General features: G+C 43.1%; 1 non-coding gene across 1 annotated transcript; it reads left to right on the top strand.

Annotated features, from left to right (window-relative positions):
* The first annotated feature begins 13,826 nt into the window (after positions 1 to 13,826).
* On the top strand, positions 13,827 to 13,920 carry trnay-gua (transfer RNA tyrosine (anticodon GUA)). Its single transcript has 2 exons — positions 13,827 to 13,863; positions 13,885 to 13,920. It is a non-coding gene; the product is annotated as a tRNA-Tyr (tRNA).
* Positions 13,921 to 19,290: the final 5,370 nt, after the last annotated feature.

Below are 19,290 nucleotides of genomic sequence, written 5' to 3'. Positions count from 1 at the left end.
AGGAAATAACACAGCATAGGGATAAAATGGATTAATTCAGGACAGACAGCAGGGATTATTGGAGGAAATAACACAGTGTAGGGATAAAATGGATTATTTCAGGACAGACAGCAGGGATTATTGGAGGAAATAACACAGTGTAGGGATAAAATGGATTAATTCAGGACAGACAGCAGGGAATATTGGAGGAAATAACACAGTTTCGGGATAAAATGGATAATTCAGGACAGACAGCAGGGAATATTGGAGGGAATAACACAGTGTAGGGATAAAATGGATTAATTCAGGACAGACAGCAGGGATTATTGGAGGAAATAACACAGTGTAGCGATAAAATGGATTAATTCAGGACAGACAGCAGGGATTATTGGAGGAAATAACACAGTGTGGGGATAAAATGGATTAATTCAGGACAGACAGCAGGGATTATTGGAGGAAATAACACAGTGTAGGGATAAAATGGATTAATTCAGGACAGACAGCAGGGAATATTGGAGGGAATAACACAGTGTAGGGATAAAATGCATTAATTCAGGACAGAGAGCAGGGAATATTGGAGGGAATAACACAGTGTAGGGATAAAATGGATTAATTCAGGACAGACAGCAGGGATTATTGGAGGGGATAACACAGTGTAGGGATAAAATGGATTAATTCAGGGCAGACAGCAGGGAATATTGGAGGGAATAACACAGTGTAGGGATAAAATGGATTAATTCAGGACAGACAGCAGGGAATATTGGAGGGAATAACACAGTGTAGGGATAAAATGGATTAATTCAGGACAGACAGCAGGGAATATTGGAGGGAATAACACAGTGTAGGGATAAAATGGATTAATTCAGGACAGACAGCAGGGAATTTTGGAGGGAATAACACAGTGTAGGGATAAAATGGATCAATTCAGGACAGACAGCAGGGATTATTGGAGGGAATAACACAGTGTAGGGATAAAATGGATTAATTCAGGACAGACAGCAGGGAATATTGGAGGGAATAACACAGTGTAGGGATAAAATGGATTAATTCAGGACAGACAGCAGGGAATATTGGAGGAAATAACACAGTGTAGGGATAAAATGGATTAATTCAGGACAGACAGCAGGGAATATTGGAGGAAATAACACAGTGTAGGGATAAAATGGATTAATTCAGGACAGACAGCAGGGAATATTGGAGGAAATAACACAGTGTAGGGATATAATGGATTAATTCAGGACAGACAGCAGGGAATATTGGAGGAAATAACACAGTGTAGGGATAAAATGGATTAATTCAGGACAGACAGCAGGGAATATTGGAGGAAATAACACAGTGTAGGGATAAAATGGATTAATTCAGGACAGACAGCAGGGATTATTGGAGGGAATAACACAGTGTAGGGATAAAATGGATTAATTCAGGACAGACAGCAGGGAATATTGGAGGGAATAACACAGTGTAGGGATAAAATGGAATAATTCAGGACAGACAGCAGGGAATATTGGAGGAAATAACACAGTGTAGGGATAAAATGGATTAATTCAGGACAGACAGCAGGGAATATAGGAGGGAATAACACAGTGTAGGGATAAAATGGATTAATTCAGGACAGACAGCAGGGAATATTGGAGGAAATAACACAGTGTAGGGATAAAATGGATTAATTCAGGACAGACAGCAGGGAATATTGGAGGGAATAACACAGTGTAGGGATAAAATGGATTAATTCAGGACAGACAGCAGGGAATATTGGAGGAAATAACACAGTGTAGGGATAAAATGGATTAATTCAGGACAGACAGCAGGGAATATTGGAGGGAATAACACAGTGCAGGGATAAAATGGATTAATTCAGGACAGACAGCAGGGATTATTGGAGGGAATAACACAGTGCAGGGATAAAATGGATTAATTCAGGACAGACAGCAGGGAATATTGGAGGGAATAACACAGTGTAGGGATAAAATGGATTAATTCAGGACAGACAGCAGGGAATATTGGAGGGAATAACACAGTGCAGGGATAAAATGGATTAATTCAGGACAGACAGCAGGGATTATTGGAGGGAATAACACAGTGCAGGGATAAAATGGATTAATTCAGGACAGACAGCAGGGAATATTGGAGGGAATAACACAGTGCAGGGATAAAATGGATTAATTCAGGACAGACAGCAGGGAATATTGGAGGGAATAACACAGTGTAGGGATAAAATGGATTAATTCAGGACAGACAGCAGGGATTGTTGGAGGGAATAACACAGTGCAGGGATAAAATGGATTAATTCAGGACAGACAGCAGGGATTATTGGAGGGAATAACACAGTGTAGGGATAAAATGGATTATTTCAGGACAGACAGCAGGGAATATTGGAGGGAATAACACAGTGTAGGGATAAAATGGATAATTCAGGACAGACAGCAGGGAATATTGGAGGGAATAACACAGTGTAGGGATAAAATGGATTAATTCAGGACAGACAGCAGGGATTATTGGAGGGAATAACACAGTGTAGGGATAAAATGGATTAATTCAGGACAGACAGCAGGGAATATTGGAGGGAATAACACAGTGTAGGGATAAAATGGATTAATTCAGGGCAGACAGCAGGGAATATTGGAGGGAATAACACAGTGTAGGGATAAAATGGATTAATTCAGGACAGACAGCAGGGATTATTGGAGGGAATAACACAGTGTAGGGATAAAATGGATTAATTCAGGGCAGACAGCAGGGAATATTGGAGGGAATAACACAGTGTAGGGATAAAATGGATTAATTCAGGACAGACAGCAGGGATTATTGGAGGGAATAACACAGTGTAGGGATAAAATGGATTAATTCAGGGCAGACAGCAGGGAATATTGGAGTGAATAACACAGTGTAGGGATAAAATGGATTAATTCAGGACAGACAGCAGGGATTATTGGAGGGAATAACACAGTGTAGGGATAAAATGGATTAATTCAGGACAGACAGCAGGGAATATTGGAGGGAATAACACAGTGTAGGGATAAAATGGATTAATTCAGGACAGACAGCAGGGAATATTGGAGGAAATAACACAGTGTAGGGATAAAATGGATTAATTCAGGACAGACAGCAGGGAATATTGGAGGAAATAACACAGTGTAGGGATAAAATGGATTAATTCAGGACAGACAGCAGGGAATATTGGAGGAAATAACACAGTGTAGGGATATAATGGATTAATTCAGGACAGACAGCAGGGAATATTGGAGGAAATAACACAGTGTAGGGATAAAATGGATTAATTCAGGACAGACAGCAGGGAATATTGGAGGAAATAACACAGTGTAGGGATAAAATGGATTAATTCAGGACAGACAGCAGGGATTATTGGAGGGAATAACACAGTGTAGGGATAAAATGGATTAATTCAGGACAGACAGCAGGGAATATTGGAGGGAATAACACAGTGTAGGGATAAAATGGAATAATTCAGGACAGACAGCAGGGAATATTGGAGGAAATAACACAGTGTAGGGATAAAATGGATTAATTCAGGACAGACAGCAGGGAATATAGGAGGGAATAACACAGTGTAGGGATAAAATGGATTAATTCAGGACAGACAGCAGGGAATATTGGAGGAAATAACACAGTGTAGGGATAAAATGGATTAATTCAGGACAGACAGCAGGGAATATTGGAGGGAATAACACAGTGTAGGGATAAAATGGATTAATTCAGGACAGACAGCAGGGAATATTGGAGGAAATAACACAGTGTAGGGATAAAATGGATTAATTCAGGACAGACAGCAGGGAATATTGGAGGGAATAACACAGTGTAGGGATAAAATGGATTAATTCAGGACAGACAGCAGGGATTATTGGAGCGAATAACACAGTGCAGGGATAAAATGGATTAATTCAGGACAGACAGCAGGGAATATTGGAGGGAATAACACAGTGTAGGGATAAAATGGATTAATTCAGGACAGACAGCAGGGATTATTGGAGGGAATAACACAGTGCAGGGATAAAATGGATTAATTCAGGACAGACAGCAGGGATTATTGGAGGGAATAACACAGTGTCGGGATAAAATGGATTATTTCAGGACAGACAGCAGGGAATATTGGAGGGAATAACACAGTGTAGGGATAAAATGGATAATTCAGGACAGACAGCAGGGAATATTGGAGGGAATAACACAGTGTAGGGATAAAATGGATTAATTCAGGACAGACAGCAGGGATTATTGGAGGGAATAACACAGTGTAGGGATAAAATGGATTAATTCAGGACAGACAGCAGGGATTATTGGAGGGAATAACACAGTGTAGGGATAAAATGGATTAATTCAGGACAGACAGCAGGGATTATTGGAGGGAATAACACAGTGTAGGGATAAAATGGATTAATTCAGGACAGACAGCAGGGATTATTGGAGGGAATAACACAGTGTAGGGATAAAATGGATTAATTCAGGACAGACAGCAGGGATTATTGGAGGAAATAACAGAGTGTCGGGATAAAATGGATTAATTCAGGACAGACAGCAGGGATTATTGGAGGGAATAACACAGTGTGGGGATAAAATGGATTAATTCAGGACAGACAGCAGGGAATATTGGAGGGAATAACACAGTGTAGGGATAAAATGGATTAATTCAGGACAGACAGCAGGGAATATTGGAGGAAATAACAGAGTGTAGGGATAAAATGGATTAATTCAGGACAGACAGCAGGGATTATTGGAGGGAATAACACAGTGTAGGGATAAAATGGATCAATTCAGGACAGACAGCAGGGATTATTGGAGGAAATAACAGAGTGTAGGGATAAAATGGATTAATTCAGGACAGACAGCAGGGATTATTGGAGGAAATAACAGAGTGTAGGGATAAAATGGATTAATTCAGGACAGACAGCAGGGATTATTGGAGGAAATAACAGAGTGTAGGGATAAAATGGATTAATTCAGGACAGACAGCAGGGAATATTGGAGGAAATAACACAGTGTAGGGATAAAATGGATTAATTCAGGACAGACAGCAGGGATTATTGGAGGAAATAACAGAGTGTAGGGATAAAATGGATTAATTCAGGACAGACAGCAGGGAATATTGGAGGAAATAACACAGTGTAGGGATAAAATGGATTAATTCAGGACAGACAGCAGGGAATATTGGAGGAAATAACACAGTGTAGGGATAAAATGGATTAATTCAGGACAGACAGCAGGGATTATTGGAGGAAATAACAGAGTGTAGGGATAAAATGGATTAATTCAGGACAGACAGCAGGGATTATTGGAGGAAATAACAGAGTGTAGGGATAAAATGGATTAATTCAGGACAGACAGCAGGGATTATTGGAGGAAATAACACAGTGTAGGGATAAAATGGATTAATTCAGGACAGACAGCAGGGATTATTGGAGGAAATAACACAGTGTAGGGATAAAATGGATTAATTCAGGACAGACAGCAGGGAATATTGGAGGAAATAACACAGTGTAGGGATAAAATGGATTAATTCAGGACAGACAGCAGGGAATATTGGAGGAAATAACACAGTGTAGTGATAAAATGGATTAATTCAGGACAGACAGCAGGGAATATTGGAGGAAATAACACAGTGTAGGGATAAAATGGATTAATTCAGGACAGACAGCAGGGATTATTGGAGGAAATAACACAGTGTAGGGATAAAATGGATTAATTCAGGACAGACAGCAGGGATTATTGGAGGAAATAACACAGTGTAGGGATAAAATGGATGAATTCAGGACAGACAGCAGGGAATATTGGAGGGAATAACACAGTGTAGGGATAAAATGGATTAATTCAGGACAGACAGCAGGGATTATTGGAGGAAATAACACATTGTAGGGATAAAATGGATTAATTCAAGACAGACAGCAGGGAATATTGGAGGAAATAACACAGTGTAGGGATAAAATGGATTACTTCAGGACAGACAGCAGGGAATATTGGAGGAAATAACACAGTGTAGGGATAAAATGGATTAATTCAGGACAGACAGCAGGGATTATTGGAGGAAATAACACAGTGTAGGGATAAAATGGATTAATTCAGGACAGACAGCAGGGATTATTGGAGGAAATAACACAGTGTAGGGATAAAATGGATTAATTCAGGACAGACAGCAGGGATTATTGGAGGAAATAACACAGTGTAGGGATAAAATGGGTAATTCAGGACAGACAGCAGGGATTATTGGAGGAAATAACACAGTGTAGGGATAAAATGGATTAATTCAGGACAGACAGCAGGGATTATTGGAGGAAATAACACAGTGTAGGGATAAAATGGATTAATTCAGGACAGACAGCAGGGATTATTGGAGGAAATAACACAGTGTAGGGATAAAATGGATTAATTCAGGACAGACAGCAGGGATTATTGGAGGAAATAACACAGTGTAGGGATAAAATGCATTAATTCAGGACAGACAGCAGGGATTATTGGAGGGAATAACACAGTGTAGGGATAAAATGTATTAATTCACGTCAGACAGCAGGGATTATTGGAGGGATTAACACAGTGTAGGGATAAAATGGATTAATTCAGGACAGACAGCAGGGATTATTGGAGGAAATAACACAGTGTAGGGATAAAATGGATTAATTCAGGACAAACAGGGATTATTGGAGGAAATAACGCAGTGTAGGGATAAAATGGATTAATTCAGGACAGACAGCAGGGATTATTGGAGGGAATAACACAGTGTAGGGATAAAATGGATTAATTCAGGACAGACAGCAGGGAATATTGGAGGAAATAACACAGTGTAGGGATAAAATGGATTAATTCAGGACAGACAGCGGGGATTATTGGAGGAAATAACACAGTGTAGGGATAAAATGGATTAATTCAGGACAGACAGCGGGGATTATTGGAGGAAATAACACAGTGTCGGGATAAAATGGATTAATTCAGGACAGACAGCAGGGATTATTGGAGGAAATAACACAGTGCAGGGATAAAATGGATTAATTCAGGACAAACAGGGATTATTGGAGGAAATAACACAGTGTAGGGATAAAATGGATTAATTCAGGACAGACAGCAGGGAATATTGGAGGAAATAACACAGTGTAGGGATAAAATGGATTAATTCAGGACAGACAGCAGGGAATATTGGAGGAAATAACACAGCGTAGGGATAAAATGGATTAATTCAGGACAGACAGCAGGGATTATTGGAGGAAATAACACAGTGTAGGGATAAAATGGATTAATTCAGGACAGACAGCAGGGATTATTGGAGGAAATAACACAGTGTAGGGATAAAATGGATTAATTCAGGACAGACAGCAGGGAATATTGGAGGAAATAACACAGCGTAGGGATAAAATGGATTAATTCAGGACAGACAGCAGGGAATATTGGAGGAAATAACACAGCGTAGGGATAAAATGGATTAATTCAGGACAGACAGCAGGGATTATTGGAGGAAATAACACAGTGTAGGGATAAAATGGATTAATTCAGGACAGACAGCAGGGAATATTGGAGGAAATAACACAGCGTAGGGATAAAATGGATTAATTCAGGACAGACAGCAGGGATTATTGGAGGAAATAACACAGTGTAGGGATAAAATGGATTATTTCAGGACAGACAGCAGGGATTATTGGAGGAAATAACACAGTGTAGGGATAAAATGGATTAATTCAGGACAGACAGCAGGGAATATTGGAGGAAATAACACAGCGTAGGGATAAAATGGATTAATTCAGGACAGACAGCAGGGATTATTGGAGGAAATAACACAGTGTAGGGATAAAATGGATTAATTCAGGACAGACAGCAGGGAATATTGGAGGAAATAACACAGCATAGGGATAAAATGGATTAATTCAGGACAGACAGCAGGGATTATTGGAGGAAATAACACAGTGTAGGGATAAAATGGATTAATTCAGGACAGACAGCAGGGAATATTGGAGGGAATAACACAGTGTAGGGATAAAATGGATTAATTCAGGACAGACAGCAGGGATTATTGGAGGAAATAACACAGCGTAGGGATAAAATGGATTAATTCAGGACAGACAGCAGGGATTATTGGAGGAAATAACACAGTGTAGGGATAAAATGGATTATTTCAGGACAGACAGCAGGGAATATTGGAGGAAATAACACAGTGTAGGGATAAAATGGATTAATTCAGGACAGACAGCAGGGAATATTGGAGGAAATAACACAGCGTAGGGATAAAATGGATTAATTCAGGACAGACAGCAGGGAATATTGGAGGGAATAACACAGTGTAGGGATAAAATGGATTAATTCAGGACAGACAGCTGGGATTATTGGAGGGAATAACACAGTGTAGGGATAAAATGGATTAATTCAGGACAGACAGCAGGGATTATTGGAGGAAATAACACAGTGTAGGGATAAAATGGATTAATTCAGGATAGACAGCAGGGAATATTGGAGGAAATAACACAGCATAGGGATAAAATGGATTAATTCAGGACAGACAGCAGGGATTATTGGAGGAAATAACACAGTGTAGGGATAAAATGGATTAATTCAGGACAGACAGCAGGGAATATTGGAGGAAATAACACAGTGTAGGGATAAAATGGATTAATTCAGGACAGACAGCAGGGATTATTGGAGGAAATAACACAGTGTAGGGATAAAATGGATTATTTCAGGACAGACAGCAGGGATTATTGGAGGAAATAACACAGTGTAGGGATAAAATGGATTAATTCAGGACAGACAGCAGGGAATATTGGAGGAAATAACACAGTTTCGGGATAAAATGGATAATTCAGGACAGACAGCAGGGAATATTGGAGGGAATAACACAGTGTAGGGATAAAATGGATTAATTCAGGACAGACAGCAGGGATTATTGGAGGAAATAACACAGTGTAGCGATAAAATGGATTAATTCAGGACAGACAGCAGGGATTATTGGAGGAAATAACACAGTGTGGGGATAAAATGGATTAATTCAGGACAGACAGCAGGGATTATTGGAGGAAATAACACAGTGTAGGGATAAAATGGATTAATTCAGGACAGACAGCAGGGAATATTGGAGGGAATAACACAGTGTAGGGATAAAATGCATTAATTCAGGACAGAGAGCAGGGAATATTGGAGGGAATAACACAGTGTAGGGATAAAATGGATTAATTCAGGACAGACAGCAGGGATTATTGGAGGAAATAACACAGTGTAGGGATAAAATGGATTAATTCAGGACAGAGAGCAGGGAATATTGGAGGGAATAACACAGTGTGGGGATAAAATGCATTAATTCAGGACAGAGAGCAGGGAATATTGGAGGGAATAACACAGTGTGGGGATAAAATGGATTAATTCAGGACAGACAGCAGGGATTATTGGAGGAAAGAACACAGTGTAGTGATAAAATGGATTAATTCAGGACAGACAGCAGGGATTATTGGAGGAAATAACACAGTGTGGGGATAAAATGGATTAATTCAGGACAGACAGCAGGGATTATTGGAGGGAATAACACAGTGTCGGGATAAAATGCAATGGATGTTGTGAAGATGGATTGTTAAAAAGTGTTTGATAAGATGCCGGACAGGAGGCTTGTTGATCAGATTAAAGCTCACGGTATTACAGGGAGTGGGTCAGTGTGGATGGGAATTTTGATAAAGGGCAGAGTATTGGTTAATGGATGTTTTTCAGACTGTGGGGATGTAAACAGTGGTGTCCCCCAGGGGCAGTGTTGGGACCATTGCTCTTCTCAATACAGAGCAATGACCTGGGCTTGGGTACAAGGGCATAAAATCAACATTTCCTGACGACACCAAGATAGGGAGCATTAAGAACTGTGAAGAGGAATGTTAGCAACTTCAGTGTGACATCGCAACATTAGGAACAGTAGGAGGCCATTCAGCCCCTCGATCCTGTTCCACCATTCAGTGCGATTGGTGTCAGTGAGAATGGGGTTGGTTTATATCAGGCAGAATGAGATTGGTATCAGTGACGGTGGGGTTGGTTTATATCAGACAGGAGGAGATTGGTGTCAGTGACTGGTGTTTTTTTTATCAAAGTGGAGGAGATTGGTGTCAGTGACTGGGTTCAGGAATTGGAAAGAGTCATTTAGCCCCACAATCCTGCTCCGCCATTCAATTAGATCAGGACTAATCTCTACCACAACTCCATTTACTCGCCTTTGCTCCATATCATCTTCAGCTGCTTCATCAATGACCTTCCCTCCATCATAAGGTCAGAAATGGGGATGTTCGCTGATGATTGTTTCATGTTCAGTTCCATTCGCAACCCCTCAGATAATGAAGCAGTCCGAGCCCGCATGCAGCAAGACCTGGACAACATCCAGCCTTGGACTGATAAGTGGCAAGTAACATTCGGGCCAGACAAGTGCCTGGCAATGACCATCTCCAACAAGAGAGAGTCTAACCACCTCCCCTTGACATTCAAAGGCATTACCATCGCCAAATCCCCCACCATCAACATCCTGGTGGTCCTCATTGACCAGAAACTTAACTGGATCAGCCATATAAATACTGTGGCTTCAATCGCAGGTCAGAGGCTGGGTATTCTGCGGCAAGTAACTCACCTCCTGACTCCCCAAAGCCTTTACACATCAACAAGGCACAAGTCAGGAGTGTGATGGAATACTCTCCACTTGCCTGGATGAGTGCAGCTCCAACAACACTCAAGAAGCTCGACACCATCCAGGACAAAGCAGCCCAATTGATTGGCACCCCATCCACCACCTTAAACATTCACTCCCTTCACCACCGGTGCACCGTGGCTGCAGTGTGTACCATCCACAGGATGCACTGCAGCAACTCGCCAAGATTTCTTCGACACATATCCCAAACTCGTGATCTCTACCATCTAGAAGATCAAGATCAGCAGGCATATGGGAACAACACCACCTCTCCAATTCACACACCATCCCGACTTGGAAATATATCGCCGTTCCTTCATCGTCGCTGGGTCAAAATCCTGGAACTCCCTTCCTAACAGCACTGTGGGAGAACCTTCACCACACGGACTGCAGTGGTTCAATAAGGCGGCTCACCACCACCTTCTCAAGGGCAATTAGGGATGGGCAATAAATGCTGGCCTCGCCAGCGACGCCCACATCCCATGAACGAATTTTTAAAAAATCCCTTGCAAACCTCACACAACAAAAACCTTTCAATCTCAACAATGAAAATTTCAGTCGAGCCCCAGCATCCACAGCCTTCCAGGGAAGTGAGTTTGTAATTTCCACAACACATTGTGTCAAAAATTGCTACCTTATTTTGCGCATAAATGACCCAGCTCTAATTTTAATGTTATCAAGAAGGTGGCAGATGGAGTATAATGTGGGGAAATGTGAAATTATTCACTTTGGTAGGAAGAATAGAAAAGCGGAATATTATTTAATAGATGAGAGATTGAGAATTATTGGTGTTCAGAGGGATTTGTGTGTCCTTGTACACGGATCACATAAAGTTAACATGCAGATCCAGCAAGCAATTAGGAAAGCAAATAGTACGTTGGCCTTTATTGCAAGGGGGTTGGAGTATAAGAGTAAGGAAGTCTTGCTGCAATTATATCAGGCTTTGGTGAGACCACACCTGGAGTACTATGTACAGTTTTGGTCTCCTCACCTGAGGAAGGATATACTTGATTCGAGGGGGTGCAATGAAGGTTCACTAGATTGATTCCTGGGATGAGAGGTTTGTTGCATGAGGAGAGATTGGGCCGAATGTCCCGATATTGTCTGAAGTTTAGAAGAATGAGAGGTGATCTCATTGAAACGTCAAAAATTCTTCGAGGGCTTGACAGGATAGTTGCTGAGAGGCTGTTTCCCCTTGCTGGAGAGTCTAGAACTCGGGGGCATAGTCTCAGGATAAGGGATCGGCCATTTGGGACTGAAATGAGGAAATATTTCTTCACTCAGAGGGTTGTGAATCTTTGGAATTCTCTACCCCAGAGGGCTGTGGATGCTCAGTTGTTAAGTATTTTCAAGAATGAGATGGAGAGATTTTTAGACACCAAGTGAATCAAGGAATCGGGCAGGAAAGTGGAGTTAAGGTAGAAGATCAGCCATGTTCTTACTGAATGGCAGAGCAGCCTCGAGGGGCCGTATGGCCCACTCCTGCTCCGATTTCTTATTCCCTCTTGTTCTGAATTCCCCCCCCCCCCAAGAAGAAATCATTTCTCTGTATCGACCTTATTGAATCCCTTTATTATTTTAAACACCTCGATGAGGTCACATCCCAATGTTCTAAACTCATGGGAATAAAAACCAAGTTTATGCCACCTCTCCTCATAATTTAACCCTTTTAACCCCGGCATCATTCTGGTGAATCTGCACTGGACCTTTTCTAAGGCCGATTTATCTCTCCCTCGGTTCGGTGCCCAGTTCTCCAGGTGGGGTCTGACCAAGGTTCATTACAACTGAAGCATCACTTCTGTATTCCAACCCCACTCGAGATAAAGGTCAACATTCAATTAGACTTGTTGATTATTGTCAAGATTTGTAAGGTATTTGCAAAGGATTCGAGGGGATCTTAGAGTTGGGATTTTTCTTTATTCTGTCCACTCAAGGAGTTTGATAACAGACTTACTCCTTTGAATTTAGTGCTGGATTATTGGGCCGTGATGTGTTTACTTGTTTGTATTTTGTTAAATACATTTGCTGAGTGTAGTTAAATTGAAGACGAGATTCCCAGGCCTGATGCTCTATTCACACATCGAAGGTGAGAGAGATGCTGTGGGACACACGATAAGTCCAGTAGCTGAAAGTGATTCACAGACTGGGTTTTGTGTTTAGTGATCCCGGGTACATTACTGATACCTTCCCTGGATCCCAAGGCTGGGAGAGGCACTCGGGAAGGACCGGGGAGCTGGGACTTGGCCATGAGAGTAATTGAAGGTATGAGAACTGAAATAATCTCCAGTGAGAAAGGAGAAAAGGCAAAATAATCGGTAATGAGGACATCAATTAGTCTCTTATCTTGAATTCATCAAGTAATTGACCCATTCTGTTTGAAACAAAGTTGATTTATTTGACAGAGATCCAGAATATTGAATTTCAGCCCAGTTATAGCGGTTATTAACATCAGCAGAAACAAATCCCAACTTCCAGAATGATGTTCTGCTGCTGAAACCCTCATCCGTGCCTTTGTTTACCTCCAGACTCGACTATTCCAATGCTCTCCAGGCCCGGCCTCCCACTTTACACCCTCCGTAAACTTGAACCCACAATCTCCAGATCAATAATCAGTCCCATTATTCATTGTGTCACTGGCCCAGGCTGTGGAGAACACGGAGCAGCTCCCACTCCCACAGCACTCGGTATGAGCAGGTACCGAGTCAGCCTCAGTCATGAGCACTGGAATCCACGAGTCCGGGTGTGTCAAAGGTGCACGGTGAACAATCACCAAAGTGAAACATTTTTCCGCTTCCCTTCGATACCTCAGCTGGTCGAGCGACAAGACTGTCGTGGAAAATAAGACAAAGTCATCCTTCCGTCATTTGTTCAATTCCTGCTCGAAGGAGAACGCGTGATTTTGCAATAAGCAGCAATTAGTTCAAGGTCGCTCTCTGAACTTTACAGGCACCTCACAGATTAACATGTTGCCATGAAGGCACAGGACGTCTCTTTTCCTTTCTCAAACCTGAAAACTTTCTGTGTCTGCCCAAACAAGGCTGCTCTGCCTCTGCTCACCAGCAGGGAGCGCTTTTGAGCAGCAATACTTCAAAACACTCAGCTCTCGCTTTCAGGCAAAAGAAGTCTTCGATCAGCACCGGACTCCACGAGTCTGAACGTGTCAACAGGCGCACGGTGAACAATCACCAAAGACAGCACTGTTTATCACTTCCCTTCGATAGCTCAGCTGGTAGAGCGGAGGACTGTAGTGAATTAAACAAAATAAAGTCATCCTTAGGTCGCTGGTTCAATTCCGGCTCGAAGGAGTGAGTGTGATTTTGGAATAAGCAGCAATTACCTCAAGGTCACTCTCTGAACTTCACAGGCAGCTCACAGATTAACATGTTGCCACTCAGGCACAGGACACCACTTTTCCTTTCCAAAACCAAAAGGCTTTCTGTGTCTGCCCGAGCACGGCTGTTTCACTCGAGCATTTCCCTCTGCTCACCAGCAGGGAGTGCCTTTGAGCAGCAACACTTCAAATCGCCCTCAATTTCAGGCAAAATGGTCTTCGATCAGTCAGTCAGTCAGGGCTCTCGCTGCTCCTCGAGCTCGGGCGGCTGTTGCTTTCCGGTGACCTCGTCTTCCTTCCGAAGGCTCGGGCTCTTCTCAGCATCACTCATGATTACTGCGGCTTCCTGTTCTGCTGTTCCTCACTTGCTGATGCTCGATACCGCCGATTGGAGCAAAGTATTTAATATATTCAGGGAGCGGCAACCCAAGGCAAGATTTCTCTGCTGGTCTTGGAGCAGCTTGAAGGCGAGAGTGAGGCAGGAACTGTGAGGGGCGATTTACAAACAGCAAACGAGGAATTAGCTCAACTGGTGGAGCGCTCACTTGGCCTGTGAGAAGTAGCGGGATCGTTGATTATATTCTCCACTCACCGTTTGTCTTGGTGCAATTATACAGAAACAAGAGTGTTGTCAGTGAGTCCATCGCCCATGGACTTCCTAAACTTCACTGTGTGTTCGGGTGCAGAGAGATCAAGGGGCAGCAAATCTTTTGATGTGCAAAAGTTCTTGATTTTGCAATGCAGCAAAGATGGAAAGATGAGGTGAGAGATGGAAAAAAAGCTTCGTAATCCTTGATGCCTTCTCTGAAGATTGAATTCAAGCCCTTCAGATTATGACACTGATGCACTGCTTGCTGCACTGAGAAGGCACTTACCAGGTATGGAGCCAGGCAGCACCACCAAGTCGGACAGCTTGCAAGGTATTGAAGGCCATAAAATTTTGCATTAAAAAATCCAAGCCAGGTAGGAATCGAACCTAATGCGTTATCCATTGCACCACTGGCCCAGATTATAACGAATTAGTAGCAGTGGGAGGCAGTGGGCGTGGCGGAGGTACTAAATAAATACATTGCATCTGTCTTTCCCAAGGAAGAAGACGCTGCCAGAGTGTCAGTGAAGGAAGATGTTGTAGAGATACTGGATTGGCTAAAAATTTATAAAGAGGAGGTACTGGAAAGGCTGGCTGCACTTAAAGTAGATACGTCATCTGGTCCGGATGGGATGCATCCTCGGTTGCTGAGGGAAGTAACGGTGGAAATTGCAGAGGTCCTGGCAAAAAACCTCCAAACATCCATAGATATGGGGGTGATGCCAGAGGACTGGAGAATTGCAAATGTTACACCCCTGTTCAAGAAAGGGTGAAAGAAAAAATCCAGCAACTACTGACCAGTCAGTTTAACCTCGGAAGTGGAGAAAGTTCCAGCAACGATAATCCGGGACAGAATTAGCAGTCAATTGGACAAGGATTAGGGAAAGCCAGCACGGATTTGTTAAAGGCAAATCGTGTTTAATTAAATTGATACAGTTTTTTGATGAGGTAACAGAGAGGAGATGAGGGCAATGCAGTTAATGTGGTGTGTATGGACTTCGAAAAGGCGTCAGATAAAGTGCCGCATAATGGGTTTGTCATCAAGATTGAAGCCCATGGAATAAAAGGGGAAGTAGCAGCATGGATACATAATTGGCTAAATAACAGGAAACAGAGTGTAGTGGTGAACGGTTGTTTTTCGGAATGGAGGGAGGTGTACAGTGGTGTTCCCCAGGGGTCGGTGCTGGGACCACTGCTTTCCTTGATATACATTAATGACTTGGACTTGGGGATACAGGGCACAATTTCCAAATTCTTGCTACCAAAATGCTCCACTTCACTGTCATCTGCATTAAAATTCATCGGCCAATTATACACCCATTTTGCAAGTTTATGAATGTATTTTGTATTTGGTCGCAATCTTCATCAATATTATCCAAACTCCACCCCACCCCGCCAATCTGGTGTCATCTGTAAATTTTGAAATTGTACTTCCGATTCCCGAGTCCAATTCATTGATGTGAATTGTGAACAGTGGCCCCAGAACCAATCCTTGTGGAGCCCCACTTTCCACCTTATACAGTGTGAGTCACTACAATTAACCCCACTCTCTGTTTTAGAGCAGTCGTCAAGAGAAACTTCTTTACATAGGGAGTAGGCAGTCTGTGGAATTCACTTCCACGGTTAGTGTTTGGGGCACACAGTTCTGTAATGACAAGTGGTCCTCATGTTTTTATCCAAGACAGGCCTCAGCCCAGTCATTTACTCTAAATGTTGGTGCAATAGTTCAAGCTCAGAGGTGCCAGGTATCGGGAGCAGCAGTAGCTGTAAATAAAATCTAAATGTAAGTAAATTCCAATACAGTTCATCTTCATCTATTTCTAGTTTAATAACTTTTGCTGAATGTGGCCCAGGCCAAGTGCCAGGATATCGGGTCAGGTTCACCACAGGAAATGAGTTTGACATCCCTGAGATAGACAATGTGAACCGGATTACCCTCATCCACTAACCCAGCAACTTCTTCAAAAAACTCAAGCAAGTTTGTAAGACACCATTTTCTTTCCCAGAAGCCGTGTTGAGTATCTCTAATGGCTCCCTCTCTTTCCCCGTGATCATAAACAGCATCTCTTCGGATCCCTTCAAGCATCTTCCCTCTGATCGAGGTCACACTGATGGGCCTGTCATTCCCCGGCTCTGATTTGTCCCCTTTAATGAAAATGGGAACTACATGAGCTCCCTTCCAATCTCAGGGGACAATCCCTGACTCTATTGAGCTGTTGAAGATACAGGCAAGGGGCTCACAGAGCACCCGTCCCATCTCTTTAAACACCCGGGGGTGGATATCATCTGGACCTGGAGCACAATGCATTTTGAGAGTTCATATTTTATCCAAAGTGACATCCCTTTCTATTTTAATATTTATGATGTTATTGTTGACAGCACATCCCACAGCTGGAATCTGAACATCATCCATAGGAGTGTAGACTGATGAGAAATAGTCATTCAACAGCTCTGCCATAGCCCGGGAATCTGTCCTGAACTGTCTTTCAGTGGCCCGAAAGCATCTTTAATGGTCTTCTGACTCCTGACGTAGCTGGAAAGACATTTGCTATTATTCTCAGAATTGGGCACCATCTTCTTTTCCAAAGATCTCTGAGCTTCTCTAATGGCTGCTTTTGTCTCCCTCGATTGTGGGTGATATTTGACCCAATTCTCCTGTAAACTGAATTCATCCTGATCCAATCTGGGTTAAATGTAAGACAGTTCGGGGAGTCAGGAATCATTCACCGCTGGACCCACACTGACAGGTAAAACCCCAGATGATTCCTTGGTAAGGATTCCTCTGGTACCTCAGCATATCTTTGTCAGCTATCTTACAGTCCACTCCTGGAGGCCCCACTCCCTGAGCCTGCAACCTTCAGCAGGGTCAGAGGTGGAGTTCCGCAGTGGGAGTGATCCCAGAGTAACTGTCGGGATCGCTCCCACCCTGTGGATGGTCCGGATCGTGTATTTTTAGTGATCCTGGTGTCTAACACGCACACATCAATAAAACCGGGAATTCTGGAAACACACTGCAGGTCCTTCTTTATCTGGAGATCAAATGACTGTTGTATAATTGTACCAGCAGTTAACAGGCTCCTGTGAACTCCTCCCTCTGCTATTTTGATGCAGACTTTAACCCATTTATTTTAAATGGGTTTATTTTAAATGAGTTAACGCCTGCCTTAAATGGTAGACTCAGGACTGTCACACAAACAGGTTAAATCTTCATAGAATAATTACCACGGTCATTTTTAAACTGGACGCCGCACAGTGACTTTGCTGTCAGTGAAGAGAGACGAGAAAGACCAAAGTGCCGTTTGCCCCTCTCAGTGTGGCCCTGAAGGACTGTGTCCAGGCTGAAGTTCTGTTCCCACCGGACGATCCTCCCCCCAGATTGTCCTTTCTGAGCTCCAGTCAGGTGATGCTAAACACTCAGGTGGGAAAGGCCAAAATCTACAACAAGGGTTTAAAACAAAGCTGATTTATTTAACAGATATCCAGAATATTAAACTCCAGCCCAGTTATAGGGGTTATTAACATCAGGAGAAACAAACCTCAACTGTCAGAATGAACATGGTTCAGTCCTGGATGGGATTAACAGCAGAATCCAACCCCTGCAATCATATGTGAACTCGCTGGTGTCTCAGCACGTGTGATGACTGAGTGAATCCCTTCCCACACACGGAGCAGGTGAACAGTCTCTCCCCAATGGGCATGCGTTGATGTGTCAGCAGTTCATTTCTGCTTCGAAAGCTCTTCTCACAGTCACTGAGTTAAAAGGTCACTCAATAGTGTGAACAAGTTGATGTTTCAGAAGGTGGGGTGAATTAGTGAATCCCTTCCCACACACGGAGCAGGTGAACAGTCTCTCCCCAGTGTGAACTCGCTGGTGTTTCAGCAGGGCGGATGACTGAGTGAATCCTTTACCACACACAGAGCAGATGAATGGCCTCTCCCCAGTGTGAACTCGCTGGTGTGTCAGCAGGGCGGATGACTGAGTGAATCCCTTCCCACACACGGAGCAGGTGAACGGCCTCTCCCCAGTGTGGGTGCGTTGGTGTGTCAGCAGAATACCTTTGCTTTTAAACCTCTTCTCACAGTCAGAACATTTAAAAGGTCTCTCCCCAGTGTGAACTCGCTGGTGTGTCAGCAGGTCGGATGACTGAGTGAATCCCTTCCCACACAAGGAGCAGGTGAACGGCCTCTCCCCAGTGTGAGTGCGTTGGTGTTTCAGCAGAATAGTTTTGCTTTTAAACCTCTTCTCACAGTCAGAACATTTAAAAGGTCTCTCATCAGAGTGAACTCGCTGGTGTTTCAGCAGGTTGGATGACTGAGTGAATCCCTTCCCACACACGGAGCAGGTGAACGGCCTCTCCCCAGTGTGACTGTGTCGATGAATTTCCAGGCTGGAGGGGGAATTGAATCCCTTCCCACAGTCCCCACATTTCCACGGTTTCTCCGTGGTCCGGGTGTCCTTGTGTCTCTCCAGGTTGGACGATCAGTTGAAGCCTCGTCCACACACAGAACACGTGTACGGTTTCTCCCCGCTGTGAATGGTGCGATGTTTTTTCGGGCTGTGTAACTGGTTAAAGCTCTTTCCACAGTCAGTGCACTGGAACACTCTCACTCGGGTGTGTGTGTCTCGGTGCTTTCCCACTCACACTGATGTTTGAAATCTTCTCCCACAGATAGAACAGACAAACATTTCTCCTTCCACATTCAAAGGCCGTTGATATTCAGGTCCTGATGAATCGAGTGACTCTGTCAGATGTT

This window comes from Heptranchias perlo, unplaced genomic scaffold (assembly GCF_035084215.1).
Source record: "Heptranchias perlo isolate sHepPer1 unplaced genomic scaffold, sHepPer1.hap1 HAP1_SCAFFOLD_402, whole genome shotgun sequence".
In the NCBI taxonomy this organism is placed as follows: Eukaryota; Metazoa; Chordata; class Chondrichthyes; order Hexanchiformes; family Hexanchidae; genus Heptranchias; species Heptranchias perlo.
The sequence above is the reverse complement of the archived record's forward strand: the minus strand, read 5'-3'. Positions and strand labels throughout refer to the sequence as shown.